Genomic DNA, 21,729 nt, shown 5'->3' with positions numbered 1-21,729 from the left:
CCTTTTTTGTGTGTGACCACACTTAGAAAATCATATTCTAGGCCTTCTTTCGAGGTTTTACCTTCTTGACAAAGACCCAATTTTTCTTATAAAAATTCTCTGCATTTTGAACAGAATCTTGAAATAACTGAGCAACAAACGATTAAAAAATCCGCGTTTTTCCCCTCCAGGTACTTCCTGCTGTCTACTCGTGGCCAGCGACACCAACCAGACACCGGTGACATCTAAAGCAGCCTCAGCAGGCGCCCTCGCCAGGGATACCCGCCCCGCCAGACCGACTTCCGGTTGAGCCGGGGCCCCTACCCCGCCCCGCCCCACGAGCAAGAGATTCGTCGGAATTTTCCCGCGAGGCCGCGGGGGCGCGGAGCCGCTGGCCAGGCCCCAGAGTGCACTGCGGATACGTGCGCGCGCGGCTCCATTGACGAGCGACCGCGGGAAAGTTCTAAAAAAGTCAAAACAAAACAAAAAACCAGTCCGAGGCAAAGTCAAAATTTCAAGCCACAGAACCGGGCGGTGGCAGCCTTTCCGCCACTGCCCAAACTGCTGAAGCAGCTCTGGCGCGGACCAGCTGGTAAGAGAGAGGCCGCAGAACGACAGCGAAGGCAGCTGCCTCCTTCGGGGGTCTGGCCGACACGTCAGCCTGGGGGTGTGGGTTGGGTGGGGGTGGGGGAGACTCGCTATAACGTTCTCTCCGTTCCCCGCCTTTAGGTGAGTGAGTAAGCAGGGCTCTCGCGGTCTGTAGGGACTGAGGAGAGTGGGTAGGGGATGGGATGGCGCCAACCGTAGGGGCGGGGCCTCGGGCGAGGGGCGTGGTTAGAGGGCGGAGCAGGCCCAGGGGGTGGAGCCGACAGAGGGGTCGCAAGGAAGGGAGTCCCCGAGAGCGGTGGGAGCTGGGGGTTGGCGTTTTGCTTATTTCTGTTTATTGAGCCTAGGTTAGCTATGTTTTCTTAAAAGGACAGGAGCAAAGGTGAATTTCTTCGCCCTGGATCCGTGGGAGATGTGAAAAGCTCGCCTTTTAAAATTCATCACCCTTTACAGCTGGCCGCATGCTCTCCGCACCGCCCCCCTTCCTCAGGGCGCTGGGAGCGGGAGGCCAATTAGAGGACCCCGGGGCGGGCTGTTACTCCTCCTACTCTGCGGGCTTTTCCTTCTGTGACGGGAGGAGGGTTCTGGTGGGCGATCATCTCCCAGTAACTCACTTTTTTTGAATGACAGGCCAAATAGCGTCCAAAGCCTTTGAGAGGTGTTTTTTTTGGGGGGTGGGGTGGGGTGTGTTTGTTTAGCTTGCTTTTTTCGAATTTTTTTACGTGGGCGCGTTTACAACCATGAACCCTTTGTGGTCATGTTGTATGGGCTAGAAAAGTCGGGAGGGGGAAAAAGATTTGGAGTTTTTAAAACATCAGAAATTTGGGACCAGAATGTCAAATAAAGGCCAAGGAATTTTCCAGCAAAGACCTGTATGTGCCTCTGCGTTTGTCCTAATCTGAAACTGTTGGAAAGCTCCCGGGCTCCTGGTTTCATTCTAACCTGTGTCCCATTTAATGCATCTTAACTGAGATGTGACTGAGTTATTTATCAGATGAGCAGGCACTTTTGGACCACCCAACTTCATTTCTTTCTGGATGTCACTCACCTTTAGTGATGTGCAGCTCAGAACAGTTTTTCATTACTCCCCTCATGAGAGGTGGAAAGGTTGTACATTCTACAAATGATAGAATTCATACTGTGTGTTGGGGTCATTTATACATAAACTTAGATAAAAATATATTCATTGTGACTTTATCCATTAAGCTTAAATCAAATTGATGTTTCAATCTAATGTACTGTGCCAGATTCGCAGGGAAATAAGCCCTCATATACATTACTCATATACGTGTACAAGAAAGACTGCATCAAAAAAGAATTTGCTTTTCCTAGTTATATCAAAGGCCTCTTTCCCCCAGAGTAAAAGTTAGGTCCTGCTTCTTTAGAGTTGAGCTAATTATACCTTGGTATAGTATACATTTTAATTCATTCTTTTCATTATTTAGTCATATACCTCTTGATTTCTTGAAAAACGTTTACTAAGGCCCCAGAAAAGAAAGGCAGACTCTGTAGTGGAATATCTGAATTTTTTGTTCTGTTCTCTAATACGAAACATTAACTTGATTGATTGGCTGGATGTGAAAGATGTGCTGCTGCTTGTATGTGAAACTGTGCATGTACATTTTAAAATAAATGGTACTTCTAACAAGTTCCATATTTCAGCAAGTAGTTCCAGTAACAATTATACAAATTTTGTATTTATGAAAACCAGTTACAGGGAGGCTAGCCTAGCCAATAGAAAGTTGGATTGATTATCCAGGCCACAGAGACAGCTGAGGCAATCGCACATCTGTGGCAGTTCCAGGTTGGTAGTGGTGGAGCCTCAAGTCAGGCTGGAAATTAGCACCAAATGGATTATTATTATTTTTTTAATTGAAGTATACTCGATTTACAATATTGTGTTAGTTTCAGTTGTACAGCATAGTGATACAGTATTTTTGCAGATTATACTCCATTATAGGTTATTACAAGATAATGGGTATAATTCCACATGCTATACAGTGTATCCTTGTTGCTTAGCTATATTATATATAGTAGTTTGTATCTGTTAATCCCATACTCCTAGTTGGTCCCTCCCCCCCTTTCCTTTCCCCTTTGGTAACCACAAGTTTGTTTTCTACATCTGTGCATGTTTCTGTTATTGCATACACCTTCATTTGTATTATTTTTTAGATTCCACATGCAAGTGATACTATACAGTATTTGTCGGTCTTTCTGTTTCACTTATTTCACTAAGCATAATATTCTCTAAGTCCATCCATGTTGCTGCAAATGACAATATTTCATTCTTTTTTATGGCTAATATATTGCATATATGTACTACACATCTTAATCCAGTCATCTGTTGATGGGCACTTGGGTTGCTTTCATATCTCGGCTATTGTAAATAGTGCTGCTGTGAACATTGGGGTGGATGTATCTTTTCGAATTAGTGTTTTCATTTTTTCCAGAGACCGTACACAGGAGTGGATCATATGGTAGTTCTATTTTTAGTTTCTTAAGGAGCCTCCATACTGTTTTTCATAGTGGTTACACCAATTTACATTCCCACCAACAGTGTAGGAGGGTTCCCTTTTCTCTACATCCCTGGCAACATTTGTTATTTGTAGACTTTTTGATGATAGCCATTCTGACAGGTGTGAGGTGATACCTCATTGTGGTTTTGATTTGCATTTTTCTAATAATTAGCAATGTTGAGCATCTTTTCATGTGCCTGTTAGCCATCTGTATGTCTTCTTTAGAAAGATGTCTATTCAGGTCTTCTGCCCATATTTTGATTGGGTTGTTTGGTTGGTTTTTTTTTTTTTAATTTATTTATTTTATTTATTTACTTTTGGCTGCTTTGGGTCTTTGTTGCTGCGCGCGGGCTTTCTCTAGTTGCCGTGAGCGGGGGCTACTCTTCGTTGTGGTGAGCGGGCTTCTCATTGTGGTGGCTTCTCTTGTTGCGGAGCATGGGCTCTAGGCACGCGGGCTTCAGTGGTTGTGGCTAGTGGGCTCTAGAGCATAGGCTCAGTAGTTGTGGCACACGGGCTTAGTTGCTCTGTGGCATGTGGGATCTTCCTGGACCAGGGCTTGAACTCGTGTCCCCTGCATTGGCAGGCAGATTCTTAACCACTACGCCACCAGGGAAGCCCAGGTTGTTTGGTTTTTTGATGTTGAGTGGTAAGAGCTCTTTGTACATTTTGGATATTAACCCCTTGTCGGTTGCATCATTTACAAGTATTTTCCCATTCTGTAGGTTGTGTTTTTATTTTGTTGATGGTTTCCTTTGCAGTGCAACAGCTTTAAAGTTTAATTAGGCCCCATTTGTTTATTTTTGCTTTTATTTATTTGCCCTAGAAGACTGATCCAAGAAAATATTGTTACAACTTATGTAAAAATGTTCCACCTATGTTCTCTTTTAGGAGTTTTATGGTTTCAGGTCTTATATTTATGTCTTTAAACCATTTTGAGTTTATTTTTGTATATTGTGTGAGGGAATATTCTAATCTCATTGTTTTACGTATGGCTGTCCAGTTTTTCCAGCACCGCTTGTTGAAGACACTGTTTTTTCTTTATTGTATATTCTTGCCTTCTTTGTCATAGAGTAATGGACCATTGGTGCATGGGCTGTGTATTCTGTTCCATTGATCATGTGTCTGTTTTTGTGACAATACCATGCTGTTTTCATTACTGTACCTTTGTAGTATAGTCTGAAGTCTGGGAGGGTTAAACCTGTATCTTGTATCCTGCAATCTTGCTGGTTTCATTTATTCTAATAGTTTTGGATGGAAACTTTAGGGCTCTTTACATAGAGTGTCATGTCACCTGCGAATACAGACAGTTTTACCTCTTCCCTTCCAATTTAGATACCTTTTATTTCTTTTTCTTGTCTTATTGCTGTGGCTAGGACTTCCAGTAGAAGTGATGAGAGTGGGCATCTTTGTCTTGTTTCTGAATTTAGCAGGAAGGGTTTCACCTTTTCACTGTTGAGTATTATGTTGGCTGTGGATTTGTCGTAAATGTCCTTTATTATGTTGAGATATGTTCCCTCCATTCTCACTTTGATGAGGGTTTTTATCATGAATGGATGTTGAATTTTGTCAAACGCTTTTTCAGCATCTATTGAGATGATCATTTGGTTTTTGTCTTTTCTTTTGTTAATGTGGTGTATCATATTGACTGATTTGTGTATGTTGAGCCATCCTTGTGACCCTGGAATAAATAAAACTTGATTATTAGGTGTTCCTGTATTGGGTGCATGTATGTTAACAAGTATAATATCCTCTTCTTGTACTGATCCCTTTATCATTATATAATGCCCCTTTTAAAAAAGTTATTTATTTATTTTATTGTCGTATAGTTGCTTTACAATGTTGTAAAGCAAAGTGTACAGCAAAGTGAATCAGTTATACATATACATATATCCACTCTTTTTTAGGTTTCCTTCCCATTTAGGTCACCACAGAGCATTGAGTAGAGTTCCCTGTGCTATACAGTAGGTTCTCATTAGTTATCTGTTTTATAGATAGTAGTATGTGTATGTCAATCCCATTCTCCCAGTTCATCCCACCCCCTCATCACCCCCTTGGTAACCATAAGTTTATTTTCTAATCCATGATTCTATTTCTGCTTTGCAAATAAGTTCATCTGAACCATTTTTCTAGATTCCACATATAAGCAATATTATACGATATTTGTCTTTCTCTTTCTGACTTACTTTACTCTGTATGACAATATCTGAGTCCATCCATGTCGCTGCAAATGGCATTATTTCGTTCCTTTTTATTTATTTTATTTTATCATTTATTTATTTATTTGGCTGTGCCAGATCTTAGTCACGGCACGCAGGATCTTCATTGCTGCGTGTGCGATCTTTGTTGCAGCACGGGGGATCTTTAGTTGCGGCATGGGGAATGTTTTAGTTGTGGCATGGGGGCTCTTGGTTGCGGCATGCAGGATCTAATTCCTTGACCAGGGATCTAACCTGGGCCCCCTGCATTGGGAGCGCTGAGTCTTAACCACTGGACCACCAGGGAAGTCCCTCGTCCCTTTTTAATGGCTGAGTAATAGTCCATTGTATATATACACCACATCTTCTTTATCCATTCCTCTATCGATGGACATTTAGGTTGCTTCCATGTCCTGGCTGTTGTAAATAGTGCTGCAATGAACATTGGGGTGCATTCATCCTTTCGAATTATGGTTTTCTCTGGATATATGCCCAGCAGTGGGATTGCTGGGTCATATGGTAGCTCTATTTTTAGGTGTTTAAGGAGTTTCCATACTGTTCTCCATAGTAGCTGTACCAATTTACATTCCCACCAACAGTGTAGGAGGGTTATATAATGCCCTTCTTTGTCTTTCATTATAGCCTTTGTTTTAAAGTCTAGTACTTTGTCTGATATGAGTATTGCTACCCCCACTTTCTTGTTGTTTCTGTTTGCATAAAATATCTTTTTCCATCCCCTCACTTTCAGTCTGTGTGTGACTCTGAAGTGAGTCTCTTGTAAGCAGCTTATAGATGGGTCTTGTTTTTTTATCCAATCAGCCACCTTATGTCATTTGATTGGAGCATTTAGTCCAATTGACATGTAAAGTAATTATTGATAGATATGTACTTATTGCCATTTTATTCCTTGTTTACCAGTTTTTTGTTTTTGTTTGTTTGTTTTTTGTAGTTCTTCCCTGTTCATTTCTTCTTTTTTTTCCCCTCCCATTGTGGTTTGATGATTTTCTTTTCTCCTATGCTTGGGTTCCTTTCTTTTTGGTTTTTGTGTATCTATCATAGGTTTTTGATTTGTGGTTACTTTATGATCTGGTAGGCTGATTATCTGTGTTTCATTATTTATTTTTTCAGGGGTTTTCTCTTGCTCTTTCAACTGAGGGTAGTTTCTCTGCCTTTTTATCTTATGTAACTTTCTCTGTCTCTATGAATTTAGGTGAAATAGTTATATCTTGTGGTCTTAAAAGAGTGTTCTTATGTGGGAGCATCCCGGTGTAGACTGCATGTGCCCAGTGCCTTTGGTGTTAGGGCTGAATTTGATGTGGATGCCAGTCATGTTTTTCCTCAGAGTGTGCTGGCTGTTATCACTTTGGTAGGGGGTGTGGCTGATGATTGGGGAGCTAGAGTCTGTGCAGGGTGTAAGGCAGGGCTTCCTCTCTGCTCAGTGGCTGTAGCCACCCTGTAAGGGGCAGCTTCTGCTCCCAGGTTGCTGAAGAGGATGCCCTGAATGTCGAACTGAAGCTGGCTCTGTTTCCTTTAAGTATGTGTTTTTCCTTCTCCCTGCACTACGGCCTTTGCCCCAAAGGAGGGGAGTACTGTAGCAAATGGGACTCGTGTGCTTACAAAGACCTGATGTTCTGCCTTTGTAGGCATCTGCAGCTCTGCTCAGACGCAGCTCAAGGTGTGTCTTTTCCCCTGTTGTGGTTGTCCCAGATCTAGTGCTAGGTTGTTGTGTGGCGTGGAGTGGGCAGGGCCGGAGCATTCACTGAGCTGGGACTGGGGAGCATGGTTTGGTGGTTGGGGGAAGCAGTTGTGCTGCTTTCAGAAGTCTGGGCTGCTTCTGTGCTGCTGTTTGAGTAAGCATCAACAATGGCCACTGCTGCCTCACCTGGACCACACCTTAGGCCCCCATGTCTCCTCTGTGTCCCTAGATCGAGTCTTTCCCCAGGTCCTGGCTACCCTAGATCCCATGCCAAGCATGGGATTGGTGTGGATTGGGGAGTGTGGCAAGGAAGCAGCTGCTAGGGCAGACCTCTCTCCTCCCTGTCTGGTGGTGAGCCAGCACCCATGTACCTCTTACTCGTGGAGTCTTGGCTTCTCCAGTCTTTCTGTCTGTCCCAGCAGTTCTCCAGTCAGCCAAGGGGGTTTGTCTCCTCCGCATAGGTCCCACTCACTCCCCAGGGTAAGTGTCTGCCCGTGCCATCTCCCTTTCCCTCTTAGTCCCTTCCTAGGGGCACAGGTCCAACTGATACTTTTCTTTCTGTCCTGCCCAGTTATGTATGTATCTTTATTACAGCCTTGATTTAATAGGATTTCTTCTGCCAGTTTCCAGTTAGTTTTCCTTGAGAATTATTCCACATGTAGATGTGAGCTCCATATCCTCTTATTCTGCCATCTTGATCCCCCTCCCTTAAATGGATTTATTAAATTTTATTTTAGGCTGGGGTATGTACATTCTCTGTTTTTGTTCATAGATCTTGAATGACTGATTTTTAATATGAAAGAACACCTATAGGGGAAGTGCACTGACTTTGCAGTGTTTTAATAAAAATGCAGTAGAAGTAGAGAAGGAAAAACTTTAAAAATTTCATCAGAAAAGTTAGATAACAAGGCAAATCTTGAGCATTTTTAATTTTCTGCTAAATATCAGAATTTTTTCTTTTGGACTGACTTTGGAAGAGACTTTGCAAAGTTATCTGGTCCATTCTCTTAGGTTCTTCATAAACTCTGCTGCATGTGTAGATCTCTGGTAAGATCTCTAATATAGGAACATCTATAATCTTCCTGGTGCCTTTCTCTAGTTACAGGAAGGTAGAGTTCATATGGAAATCACCTTTTGGAAACTATATCCTCATCTTCTAAATAATTAGGTGATTTTTAGTAAATTTAGTAAATTTTGGGGATTGTGCAGTGATCACCACAATTCAGTTTTAGAAGTTTTGCATCACCTTAACAAGTTTGCCCATGCGAGTTTTGTACTCAAACCTGGCGCTGGCTTTCAGCTTCAGGCAACCATTGATTTGCTTTCTGTCTCTATTTAACTTTTTCTGGACATTTCATATAAATGGATGTATAGAATAAGTGCTGTCTTGTGCCTGGCTTCATTTAGTATAAAGTTTTTGAGATTCATCCATGTTGTAGCATGTATCAGTAGTTTGTTCTTGTTTATTGATGAATAACCGTTGTATGATTATACCACATTTTGTTTATCCATTCATCAGTTGATGGACATTTCAGTTGTTTTTACTTTTTGGCTATTATGAATAATGCTGCTCTGAACATTCATGTGCAAGTCTTTGTGTGGACATACGTTTTCATTTCTCTTGGACAGATACCTATGAAGGAATTACTGGGTTGTATAGTAAGTTCATGTTTTAACTTTTTAAGAAATTGCCAAACTGTTTTCCAGTGTGGCTGTACCATATCAAATTCCCACAAGCAGTGTATGAGGGTTTCAATTTTTCTATATCTTGTTGTTGTGTCTTTTTTATAGCCATCTTACTATGAAGTAGTATCTCATATTGGTTTTAATTTGAATTTCCCCACTGGCTAATGATGTAGAACATATTTTCATGTTCTTATTAACTGTTGCTATGTTGTCTTTGAAATGTCTACTGAAATCTTTTGTCCATTTTTTGGATTGGGTTTGCTTTCTTACTGGGCTGTAGGCATTCTTTGTATATTCTGAGTACAAGTCCATTATCAGATACATGTTTTGTAAGTTATTTCAGTAAATAATTTTTTTACCCAGCCTGTTATCTGTCTTTTCATTTTCTCCATGGTATCTTTTGAAATACAGAAGTTTTTATTTTGAGGAAGTCCAGTTTATCAGTTTTCTTTTGGATCATTCTTTAGGTTTATGATCAATTTCTGTTAACTTTTGTGTATGGTATGAGGTATGAGTTCAAATTCATCTTTTTTTGTATATGAATATCCAGTTGTTCTAGCACTATGTGTTCAGAAAAAAAAAGGACCTTTCCCCATTTAATTGCCTTGGCACCTTTGTTAAAAATCAAGTGACCATAAATTATTTCCAGACTCTCATTTCTGTTTGAGTGATCTTTATGCCTCTTATTACACCAGCACCACACTGTCTTTATTATAGGGTATCTTTGTAGTAAATTTTGAAATTGGGTAGTATAAGTCTTCCAGTGTTTTTCTTCTTTTTCAAAATTGTTTTGGCTATTCTGGTTTCCTTACATTGCCATATAAATTTTAGCATCAGCTTATCATTTTTTCCAAAAAGCCTACTGTGATGGATTTTGATAGAAATTGCATAGAATCTGTAGATCTGTTTGGGGGAGAATTGCCATTGCCATCTTAACATGAACATGGAATGTCTTTCTGTTTAAGATATTTAATTTCTCTTAGCAATGTTTTGTAATTTTCAGTGTATAAGTCTTGCCCTTCTTTCGTTAACTTTATTTTGAAGTATTTCATTTTTTTGTGCTATTGTGAGTAAAATTATTTTTCAAATTTCGTTTTTGGATTGCTCATTGCCAGTATGTAAAAATACAATTGATTTTTGTATATTTATCTTGTATCCTGCAACCTTATTTGACTATTACTGTAAGCAGATTTTTTGTGAATTCCTTAGAATTTTCTACATACAGTATCATGTCACTGTGAATATAGACAATTTTACTTATTTGTATCTGGATGCCTTTAGGTTTTTTTTTTTTTTTTCCTAGAATCTCCAATACATTGCTGAACAGAAGTGAGGAGAGTGGACATTCTTGTTCCTGATCTTAGGGAGAAAACATTTAATCTTTTGTTACCAAATGCAACTTTGTGTGCCTGACGCACAGTAGTGGTCTGTGGCCTGTTAGGAACTGGGCCGCACAGCAGGAGGTGAGCAGCGGACATGAGAGTGAAGCTTCATCTGTATTTACAGCCGCTCCCCATCGCTTGCATTATCACCTGAGCTCCGCCTCCTGTCAGATCAGCAGCGGCATTAGATTCTCATAGGAGTGCAAACCCTACTGTGAACTGCGCATGTGAGGGATCTAGGTTGCGCGCTCCTTATGAGAATCTGATGCCTGATGATCTGAGGTGGAGCTGAGGCAGTGATGCTAGCACTGGGGAGTGGCTGCAAATACAGATCATCATTAGCAGAGAGGTTTGACTGCACAGAGACCATAATAAATCAATTGCTTGCAGACATATTAAAACACTATCAGTGAGTGGCAAGTGAAAAGAAGCTCAGGGCTCCCACTGATTCTGCATTATGGTGCGTTGTATAATTATTTCATTATACATTATAATGTAATAATAATAGAAATAAAGTGCACAATAAATGTAATGTGCTTGAATCATCCTGAAACCACCACCCCCCCCCCCAACCCGACCTGGTCTGTGGAAAAATTGTCTTCCACAAAACTGGTCCCTGGTGCCAGAAAGGTTGGGGACTGCTGTTGTAGCTAAAGGTTTATTGGTTTTGATCTTTTCAAATCAAAAAAGAACCAACTTTTTGTTTCATGATTTTACCTGTTGTTTTTCTGTGTTCTATTTCATTGATTTCCACTCTGATCTTTATTATTTCTTTCCTTCTGGTTGCTTTAGGTTTAGTTTGATGTTCTTTTTCTAGTTTCTTAAGGTAGAAGCTTAAGTTATTGATTTGAGACCTTTATTTTTTCTAATACACCTGTTCAGTTACAAGTTTCTCTTTAAGCACTGCTTAGGCTGCATCCCCCCAATTTTGATATGCTGTGTTTTTGTCCTCAGTTCAAGATATTTTCTAATTTCCTTTGTGATTTCATTTTTTGACCCATTGGTTATTTAGAAGTGTGGGCCTAATTTCCAAATATTTTAGGATTTCATACATTTTTGTTATTGATTTCTAAATTTAAGTCCATTGTGGTCAGAACATGTGCTTTTTTTTTTTTTTTAAGTATTTATTTATTTATTTGGCTGTGCCGGGTTTTAGTTGTGGCATGCAAACTCTTAGTTGCAGCATGTGGGATCTAGTTCCCTGACTGGCGTCTGAACCTGGGCCCCTGCATTGGGAGGGTTGAGTCTTAGCAACTGGACCACCAAGGAAGTCCCCCAGAACATGTGCTTTTAAAGTTTATTAAGGCCTGTTGTTTTGGCTGTATAACAACAAAACAACTGTATTTCTACCCGACAAGGTAAAGCTATCCTTACAAATGAACAAATTTTACTCTTTCCCCAAATGAGCAAATGCACAATCCCAAGAGTCATTGTTTAATTGCTTACTATATTACTTTTCAAAATCAGCAGTAGTCCCACTGAGTATTCTGTTGCTTAAAGACAAAATTGTAAAGCTAACTTCTAACAACTTGTACATAAGATAAAAATGGGAAGGAAAGAGAAGGAAATTTGCTAACATATGTGTACATGTGAGTATATATATATACATATATATATATATATTCACACACACATATAATAAGCAAATAGAAAATATGCAAAACTATTTACAATCCTTGTTCTCTAGTTGACCACAGGGCTATAATTGATACCTATGACTTCTTTCCACAACTTATTCCGTATTTCCTTTGCCCTCAGCCAGAGCCTTAGATGGCTGGGGTTTTTTGCCTGGTAAATGAGCAGATCTTTATTCTTGAAGGATCTAGCTTCAGAGCCTTCTCTTGCTCTGATCCCACTCAAAGCAGGCAGCTTACCCATGACTCTATAGACGGGTCAAAATACTACATGCGAATGTGATATATGTTGCCTCCAAAATTCAAAAAAATTACCCCATCATTGTGACTCTTTTCATGGTAGGTGGTGCAAGGTGGAGAAACTTTTATTTCACCTTGTAGAGGATACCTCGACATGCTCCAGATCAAGAATCAGCAAACTATGGCCTGTGGGTCTGATTCGGCCTGCTTCCTGTTTTTGTGTGACCTGTGAGCTACGAATGTGTTTTATATTTTTAAGTGTTTGAAATAAAAACCAAAAAGAATATGTGACAGACTCCCTAAAGCCTAAAATATTTACTATGTGGATATTTATAGAAGTTTGCTAACTTCTGCTTCAAACTACTAAACCCCATTTACTTCACTGAGGTGGGGGACCCATGAATTTTTGTGGGGTTTATCTCTCATCCACTTATTGGCATGTGTGTTAATAAGGCATCTAGAGTACTTGTTATTTCCTGTTCATCAGATGCAATCAGCATAATGTTGTTCAAGTAGTAGACCAGTGTGATATTTTACGTACTGTCAGGACAAGTACTTCTAGCTCCTGCAGCCCACATGGCTTCCCCAGTGCCCAGCTCCTGTAGCTTGAGTGGTTCCTCCAGAGCACGGCTCCCCCACTGCCCAGCTCCTTGGACTTGTGGCTCCTCTCGCAGGCTCCTGGACATGTGTGGCTTTTTTAGTGCCCAGTCCTATTGTGCACTATGGGCAGCAGCACCCAGTTGCCAGCAACTTACCCCGTCATTCCCCTCAGGTGATTTTGTAACAGAGTGCCTCTGGTGAGACACCTCCTTGTGACCAGCTTTTCATGGCACCCTACAGGGTAGGTATCTGGCAAGTTACAAAAGGTGGATTTCCAGCAAGTTCTACTGGCACAGCACCCATAGACACTTCACTGTCATTCTGTGAGCCATGGCTATGCCCTCTCCAACAAGATCTAGATCTTACTGTGTGCATGGTGGGTAAGGTCAAAGGGGGTGCTCTTCCTTGGGTGCTGAATTCTAGCACTAGAAGGTAGTGGGTCCTTTTTATATCTGCTATGCCTATATTCTTTAGATTTTAGTTTTTTTTTTTTTTTTTTTTTTACTTTTGACTAGCCAATCCCTGGTTACTCCAATCTCCTGTTATAGTGACTAATTGTTTATATTTGATTTTCTTTATTCAAATTACTGTGTGATTTCTCTCTCCTGATGGGACCCAGATTGATCCATTATCTTTTTTGCTTCCAGCCTTCTCAAGAGATAGTGAGTGGTGAGAGTATTTAGCCTATTCATTTTCTTGAACTGTGAAAGTAAAACCTTAGGGTTATTACCATTTCCATATCACAAAAGGTAGGTTTTGGTGAGAATATGACTTATGTATGTCACTGTACAAAAGTACAGTGATGAATTGGGCTTTGTATTTCCTTTGCTTCTTTCAGGCCTCCGAAAATTAGAAATAGTACAGGTACCAAGGGAAGTGGGGTTAGGGGGTAAGAGGGAAGGGGAAGAGGAAGGGAATTGGTGCTGTGGTCAGTGTTAATGGCATCCAGTGGGTAGGACCCCCAGATGGCATGACTTTACATCTGTCTGGCTATACTTCTTATTACCTTTTACCCCATGGTTTTCATTTTTCAGATTTTTAGGACTGTTGTTTTTTCATTTTCCTTTAGAGGCCCAACACTGATTTTGTAATACAGAATATATATGTTATATAAACATTTTGTGTAAATTTAATCTATTTTAGCATAATCTGAGATCTGGGGTCTGATACTCTGGTAACAACCAATAAGACAGTTTGAGACTGCTGTTTTTCACATACACACAATTATTCAGGTCAGGCATTATTTACGAATTTGAGTTTGGCTCTATGATCCCTTACCTGGTCAGGTTTGAAGGTGCAGAACTGCTAAACTAATTTGCTTCTTTCATAGGAATTTGGAGGTGCTATTTACCTTAATGACTTCCAACATCCTCCTGGGGCTGGTTCCTTTTTTGTTGTTGTTGTTTATTTAGAGCAATCACATTATAAGTCCTCCTTGTACCTAACCCTAACCCCATTTCTCTGATTTTGTTTGTCCATTTATGTGCTGTATCCATAGACTTCCTTACCAAGCCCTGATTGCTTGATGATCATTTCTGGTCCTTATGCACTGTAATTTATAATGTTGTCTTATGTGTGTATGCTTTATTTCCACAACTCTTAGCCTGCTTCTTCAGGATTTTGACCTTGCTGGGTGCCTACCCAGCATCTGTTCTTGCTTTTCTCCTTCATAACAGGGTCTGGATTTTCTTTCAGAAGTCACCATTATATAGACTTCAGGGAGCATGCATCTCACTTCTAGCTCCTGCGGTAGACTCTGATTGGCTTAAAACAATCTGCCTTAAAATAGGCAATAAAATTTGCATGATCACAGTCATTGCTTAGGGATGGACATAAGCTTAAACAAGTACAGTCTGAAAACATCTGAGGTCTTTTACTTGGGGGGATGCTGTAACAGCATCTTATCTATACTCTTTTTTTGGGTGGTATGGTGTGTAATGGGACTCCTATAATGACTGAGCTATTTTGCTATCATGAGGGGAATAGGATGGAGGTGGATCAATCATGAAGTCTGCCCTGTCTCAGGATTTGCCATTTTCTTTTCTTTTCTTTTATAAAATTATGTATCTTTTGATTTAGTAGTACATGCAAGTGATATAAAATTCCCCAAAGTATAAAAACCTATCAGACAATTAACAAGTTGCCTTCCACAGAGCTTGCCACTGTAACTATAAGGCACATGTTTTCTCCATAAGGTGCGTCAAAGCCTTCTTGTGTTTAGTAATATTAGTTAGCACTTGAGCACTATGCTTGAGGGCCATTTTAAACAGCAAAATCACTCACAAAAAGCATAAAAATGTGAAAAATATGACACTAAACAGACCCCAAAATAACATTTGTTTATAGTATGAGCAGTGAACAAGAAGGCAGAGAGACATGTTGTTGGACCTCAGTCAGCTAAGAATGAGTGTACAAGGTGATGCAGATATTTTGCTGTTCTGTGCATATCCACAAATGAACACAGAAGTTCAACGGATATTGATTTTGGGGTTACAGGAAGATTATACTGAGTAGATGAATTCACAAATGCAGAATTAGTGAATAATGAGAATGGATTTCCTTAATAATATCCCTTGGCAGTCTCTCCTAATAGTATACAGAATGTTGCCCCATTCTTTTAAATAGTTACATTTTATTCAGTTTGTAAATGCAACACAATGGATTTAGATTAATTTTGTTGTTGTTGCAAACAATGCTACCAGAAATATTCGCATGCATGTCATTTTGCACATGTGTAACTATAATTGTAGTATATATTTCTAGAAATTGGATTGCCAAATCAAAGTATATGTGAACTTTTCATTTTTTAATTGAGGTATAATGACATATATTAGTTTCAGGTATACAACATAATAATTCAATATTTGTATATATTGCTAAATGATCATCACAATAAGTCTGGTTAATATTCGTCACCATACATAGTTACAGAATTTTTATTTTCTTGTGATGAGAACTTTAGATCTGTTCTCGTAGCAACTTTCAAATATGCAGTACAGTATTACTAACTGTAGTCATCATGTTGTACATTATATTCCCATGACTTATTTATTATATAACTGGAAGCTTATACCTTTTAACTTCATTCACCTATTTGGCCTGTTACAGTCCCTCGCTCCCGCACTGTGGCAGCCACCAATCTCATCTCTGTATCAATAAGTTCAGATTTTAGTGAGACCAAACGGTATTTGCCTTTCTCTGTCTGACTTATTTCACTTAGCATAATGTCCTCAAGGTCCGTCTATGTTGTCGCAAATGGCAAGATTCCATTCTTTTTTATGGCTGAATAATATTCCACCGTATATATGTACCACATACTCTCTATTCATACATCTATCAGTGGACACTTAAGTTGTTTCCATATCTTGGCTACTGTAAATAATGCTGCAGTGAACATAGGAGTGTATATATCTTTTTAAGTTAGTGTTTTTGTTTTCTTCAGTTAAATACCCAGAAGTGGGACTCCTGGATCATATGGTAGTCTCCATAGTGTTTTTCATAGTGGCTGCATCAATTACATTCCCACTAACAGTGCACAAGGGTTTCCTTTTCTCTGCATCCTCATCAACACTTGTTATTTCTTGTTTTTTTTTTTTTTTTTTTTTTTTTTTTTAATAATAGCCATCCTGACGGGTATGAGATGATACATCATTATGGTTGTGATTTGCTGTGATTTGGCTGTAATTTGGCTGTGATTTGCCCTGATGATTAATCATGTTGAGCAATTCATGAACCCTTGGCCATCTCTATGTCTTCTTTGGAAAAGTATCTGTTCAGGACCTCTGCCCATTTTTTAGTTGGGTTGTTTGTTTTTTTGATGTTGAGTTGTATGAGGTTATATATTTTGGATATTAACTCCTTTTTGGATATATGATTTGCAGATATCTTCCAATCAGTAGGTTACCTTTTCATTTTGATGATGGGGAAGCTTCACTATGGGAAAACTTTTAGTTTGATACAGCACCATTGTTTATTTTTGCTTTTGATTCCCTTGCTTTTGGAGTCCAATCCACAAAAAAATCACTAAGACTGATGTCAGTGAAGTTACTGCCTATGTTTTCTTCTAGGAATTTTATGGTTTCAGGTCTTACATTCGAGTCTTTTTTTTTTCCCTTCCAGTTTTATTGAGATATAATTGACATAACAGCTCTGTAAGTTTAAGGTGTACAGCATAATGATTTGACTTACATACATCATGAAATGATTATCACAGTAAGTTTAGTGAATATCCGTCATCTCATATGGATACAAAATTTTTAAAAAATAGAAAAAAATCTCTTTCTTGTGATGAGAAATCTTAGGATTTACTTTCTTAACTTTCATATATAACATATAACAGTGTTAATTATATTTATCATGTTGTACATTACATTCCTAGGACTTATTTATCTTTTTTTGTAACTTTTTTTTGAAGTATAGTTGATGTACAATATTCTGTAAGTTTCAGGTGTACAACATAGTGATTTGCAATTTTTAAAAGTTATACTCCATTTATAGTTATTATAAATTATTGGATATATTCCCTGTGTTTTCCTGGTACTTATTTATCCTATAACTGGACGTTTGTACCTTTCGATTGCTTTCATCCAATTCCCCTTTCCCCCCACCCCCTACCTCTGGTAACCACAAACCTGATCTCTTTTTCTATGAGTTTGTTTGTTTTTGAAGTATAACTGACCTACAGTAGTATGTTATTTCCCATTACACAACATAGTGATTTGGTATTTCTGTACATTTCAAAATGATCACCACTATAAGTCTAGTTACAATGTTATCATACAAAAATATTACGTAATTACTGACTATATTCCCCACACTGTACATAGCTATCTTATCTATCTATCTATCTATGATTATTTTAAGTTGCTGATCTCTTAAGCTCAAACACATTTTAACAACCCTGGATTTTTACTGTTTTGACATCATATTTTACATCTTTTTGTTTTGTGTATCCCTTAACTACTTATTGCGGATATAGACGGTTTTACTGCCTTTGCCTTTCAGCCTTTCTACTATCTTTATACATGGCTGATTTACTACCTTTACTGTATATTTGACTTTACCAATGAGATTTTTCCTTTTGTAATTTTCATGTTTCTAGTTGTGGCCTTTTTTTGCATGGAGAAGTCCTTTTAATATTTATTGTAAAGCTGGTGTGGTGCTGCCGAACTCTCTTAGCTTTTTGTTGTCTGTAAAACTTTTGATCTCTCCTTTAAATCTGAATGAAAGCTTTGCCAGGCAGAGTATTCTTGGTTGTAGGTTTTTCCCTTTCATCACTTTAAGTATATTGTGCCACTGCCTTCTGGCCTGTAGAGTTTCTGCTGAAAAGTAAGCTGATAGCCTTATTGGAGTTCACTTGTACTTAACTTATTGATTTTCCCTTTCTGCTTTTAATAGTCTCTCTTTATCTTTAATTTTTGCTGTTTTAATTACAATGTGTTGTTGAGTTGATCCTGTTTGGGACTCCGTACTTTCTGAACTTCGATGTCTGTTTCCTTTCCCAGGTTGGGGAAATTTTCAGCTATTATGTCTTCAAATATGTTCTTTGTCTCCTTCTTGCTCTCTTCTCCTGGGACCCCTATAATGCTAATGTTAGTATGTTTGATGTTTTCACAGAGGTCTCTTAAACTGTCCTCATTTCTTTTTATTCTTTTTTCTTTTTCCTATTCAGCTTCAGTGATTTCCACTACTCTGTCTTTCAGCTCACTGATCCATTCCTCTGTCTTCTAATCTACTATTGACTCCTTTTAGTGTATTTTTCTTGTTTTTTAAAAAATATTTATTTATTTATTTATTTGGCTGCATTGGGTCTTAGTTGCAGCATGAGGGATCTTTGGTGCAGCATGCGGGATCTTTCGTTGTGGCATGCAGGTTCTTCGTTGCGGCACGCGGGCTTCTCTCTAGTTGTGGCATGTGGGCGGCTCTCTAGTTGTGGCGCATGGGCTCTCTAGTTGTAGTGCGTGGGCTCTAGAGCACCTGGGCTTAGTTGCCCCGTGGCATGTGGGATCTTAGTTCCCTGACCAGGGGTCGAAACCACGTCCCCTGCATTGGAAGGTGGATTCTTAACCACTGGACCACCAAGGAAGTCCCATATTTTTCATTTTAGTTATTGTATTCTTCATCCCTGCTTGGTTCTTCTATATATTTTCTAACTCTTTGTTAAAAACTTCTAACTTCTCAATCTGTTCATCCAATTTTGTCCTGAGTTGTTTGAACATCTTTACAATCATTACCTTGAACTTTCTACTGAGTAGATTGTCCATCTCCACTTCACTTAGTTTTTCTTCTGGGGTTTTATCTTGTTCCTTTGATTTGAACATTTTCCTCTGTTGCCTCATTTTGTCTAATTTGCTGTTTTTATTTCTATATATCTGGTAGATTGGTTATATTTCCAAACCTTGGAGAAGTGGCCTTTTGTTGGAGATGTTCTGTGTGTCCCAGCAGTACACTCTTCTCTTGTCACCATAACTGTACTGTCTATGGATGCCCTCTATGTGGGCTGTATGGGTCGTTCTGTTGTGGCTGGCTGACTACTGTGGGCACACTGGTAGAAGTGGCTAGTCCTGGTCCAGTTGGTTGCCAGGTCTGGCCTTGCGTGGAGGCTGCCAGCCACTGGTGTGTGGGACTGGGTCCTGGCATTGTTGGCTGCATGGCCAGAGGAGTCCCAGTCGTGGTGCTAGTATGCTGGTAGCTGGGGCTGAGTCATGAAGTGGCTGGCTACAGAGCCCTGGGGGTCCCAGAGCTAGTGTCTGCCTGCCTGGGTGGGGCAGTGGTCCCAGGGCTCCCAGGGTTGGTGTCTCTCCATTGGTGGGTGAGGCTGGTCCTGGCACTAGTGCTAGCCCACTGGGGATGGGGCCATGTCCCAGGGTCTCTGGCTGCAGGGCCCTGGGGGTGTGCTGGTGTGCTGGGCTGGATCCTGTGCCTTCTGGTGATCAGGACCAATCTCAGGGCTGCTGTGGGCTCAGGGGCTTAGGGCAGCAGGTCTCCTGGTGGGTGGGGTTGTGTCTCTGCCCTGCTAGTTGTTTGGCCCGAGGTGCTCCAGTTCTGCTGCCTACAGGCTGGTGGGTGGGCCCGGGTCTCAGCTCTAATAAGCTAGAGGAATGATTCCAAAATAGTGCTCATCAGCAGCATTGTCCTCCAGGTAGAATGAGCTTCCAAAAATGGCTGCTACCATTGCCAGTATTTACAGGGTGAGCTCCATTTGCCTCCTGCCTCTCTGGGAAGCTCTCCAAGATCAGCAGGTGAGTCTCACCCAGGCTCCTTTCGAATTACTGCTTTTTCCCTGGGTCCCAGAGTGTGTGAGATTTTGTGTGTACCCTTTAGGAGTGGAGTCTCTATTTTGCACAGCCTTCTGGCTTTCCTGAAGATAATCCCCTCTGACCTTCAAAGCCAAATGTTCTGGAGGCTTGTCTTCCCAGTGTGGGACCCCCGAGCTGGGGAGCCTGATGAGTGTCTTGGACCCCTCGCTCCTTGGGGAGAACCTCTGTGCAACTGTAATTATTTTCCCATTTGTGGGTTGCCTACCCGGGGGTGTGGGTCTTGTCAATACTGCATCTCCTCTTCTCCTGCCCTTCTCTTTGCAGTTCTGTTATATCTTTAGTTGTAGAAGATCTTTTCTGCTAATTTTCTGTTTTTTTCTCATCAGTAGTTGCTCTGTAAATAGTTGTAATTTTGGTGTGTCTATGGGAGGAGGTGAGCTCAGGGTCTTCCTACTCTGCCATCTTGGCCACTCCCTTACATTCAAGTCTTTAATCCACATTGAGTTAATTTTGTATATGGTATAAGATGGTGGTCTAGTTTCATTCTTCTACATGTGACTCTCCAGTTTTCCTATTTATTGCAGAGACTATCCTTTATCCATTGTATGTTGTTTGCTCCTCTCATAAATTAATTGTTCATGTATGTGTGGGTTTATTTCTGGACTTTCAGTTCCATTGCTCTATATGTCTGTTTCTGTACCAGTATCATACTGTTTTGATTTTATTAGCATTGTAGTATAGTCGGAAATCAGGGATTTTAATACCTCCAGCTTTGTTCTTCTTTCTCAAGATTGTTTTGGCTAGTTAGGATATTTTATGGTTACATACAAATTTTAGAATTATTTGTTCTAGTTCTGTGAATATGCCATTGGAATTTTGATTGGGATTACATTGAATCTGTATATTGTTTTGGGTAGAATGGACATTTCAACAATATTAATTCTTAGCTTCACTTGCAGCTAAGCACAGCCGTGTGATTCTTTAGCCAATAGGTTTTAAGCAGGTTACTTCTAGGTAGAAACATTTAGTAGTAGATGAATGACCTAGCTGTCTCTCTTCCCTGCAGTGGTGATTATAGATGCCAGGCGCTAAGATGTCAGAGCATCTGTCATCTTGGATCCACAAGTGAGTAAGCAGACCATTCTCATGCCCTTCACCTCCCACACAGGCATTGAACATGCAGCATGAGCAAAAAATTACCATAGCATAATTTATCTTATTTTGATGAATAAAGTTAGGTTTCAGTTACTAGAAACCAAAAGCATTCTAAGTGATATAGTTTATAATTACTTGTGTATGTGATATACACAGTGTATGCAGATTATACATGCAAACTGATTTGTAAGACTTATGCTTGTTTGAAGAAATCATTTGTACTTAACCCTAGCTTTCTGAACTTGGGGTACTCAAACATGACCTTGTAAAACATGGATTGTGATGATTCCTTTAGCCTATCCCTGCAAATCAGCATCTATAACAAAAGGCTATATAGAATGTGTATTTGGACATTTCCAATTTCTAGTGAGACTCGTTTTTGCTTTTATTTGAAGCTGTTAGCTATGTATCTGTAATCATAGGCCTTGAGAGTAAGTAACCTTGTGTTAGTGGTATAACAGTGTGATATTTTATTTATCAAGTGGTATTTTCTGCAGTATTTGGCACACAGAAAAATATCCTGTTTCTGATTCTGATCAGCACCATTAGACTTCTTAGTCATTATACTAAAAATGTTGGCAAAGCTAGTGAAAGTTTTGCTTGCTGATAAGTATTTTGATGAATTGATATTTTTTTGAAACTGTTCAGCCAGTTTTAGAAGTCACACACCTAAAAATACTTTTATATGAAGTACTGTAATAAGAATGACTTTATTTTTAAATTGAGTGATTATAAATTAAGATAAGTGCAATGAACAATGTCTTGAATTTGGTAGTGACAT

The 21,729-nt window shown here is 39.6% G+C and overlaps 1 protein-coding gene across 6 annotated transcripts in view; it reads left to right on the top strand.

The window, feature by feature from the left end:
• Positions 1-402: 402 nt before the first annotated feature.
• The window catches only part of FANCC (FA complementation group C), a 272,443-nt gene continuing 251,116 nt past the window's right edge, over positions 403-21,729 (top strand). For 5 of the 6 annotated variants that reach the window (XM_068553567.1, XM_068553564.1, XM_068553565.1 and 2 more), the window contains exon 1: positions 403-571. The gene's annotated coding sequence lies outside the window, so the exon portion shown is untranslated. Of the gene's footprint in view, positions 572-20,859; positions 20,919-21,729 lie in introns of all 6 variants that reach the window. The other variant, XM_068553563.1, reaches the window with a different exon arrangement.

The sequence above is a fragment of the Eschrichtius robustus genome, chromosome 10, assembly GCF_028021215.1.
Source record: "Eschrichtius robustus isolate mEscRob2 chromosome 10, mEscRob2.pri, whole genome shotgun sequence".
Taxonomy (NCBI): Eukaryota; Metazoa; Chordata; class Mammalia; order Artiodactyla; family Eschrichtiidae; genus Eschrichtius; species Eschrichtius robustus.
This window is presented reverse-complemented; position numbering and strand designations above follow the sequence as displayed.